Genomic DNA, 745 nt, shown 5'->3' on the forward strand with positions numbered 1-745 from the left:
ATCAAAACCATTATTACGGTTTTAAATGCAGAAATAGGCCGTATTAGAAAGATTTATATACAAACGAGACTATAATAGATACAAAGATAAAAAATTACCTGTTCTGTTTCATAAGCAGTATTTTAGTCGAACTGAGACTTATCCCTCGATTCAACTGTTTCCCGCAGAGTTCCGTCATAGGTGTTGGTAATCTCCTCCACCAAAACTTCCACCCCTCCGTGTGCATACACTCTTCGAAATAGCAAATGGTCTTGAATGATTGTGCTGTTATGGATTCGCCATGCTCATAAGATAAATTCCTTTCTTCATGCAGCTCTGCAGCCGCTGATGCAGTACTGCTGGTATCAGGTGAAGGTAACGACTCATTCAAGGGATGAACGGACCTTTAACGTCTTCTACAATAAACACTAGAGCAAATTTACTTCCTACTAAAAAACCAACAAAATCAGAAATATTGTAAATCAACCCATCTTGAAAAACAAGCTTTAAACAAAATTAGCTAAAATTTTAACTAAAAATAGGCTCATCCAGCAAAATGTCATTAAAAACTCCAAAATTGGCAAATTGATGCGTTAATTTTCTGATGCAAGCTCCACAATTGAGTGCAATTTGCAATCCCGCACACGAGATTGGTTAAATCAGCTCAATTGTGCTGATAGTAGTGAAAAATCATCCGCCAACCTAACTCCAAGTCAACAGAAATTTGGAGGGGAGTCAATGAGAATCGCTCGGTCAAGCTAATACT

The sequence above is a fragment of the Echinococcus granulosus genome, assembly GCF_000524195.1.
Source record: "Echinococcus granulosus chromosome Unknown EG_S00147, whole genome shotgun sequence".
In the NCBI taxonomy this organism is placed as follows: Eukaryota; Metazoa; Platyhelminthes; class Cestoda; order Cyclophyllidea; family Taeniidae; genus Echinococcus; species Echinococcus granulosus.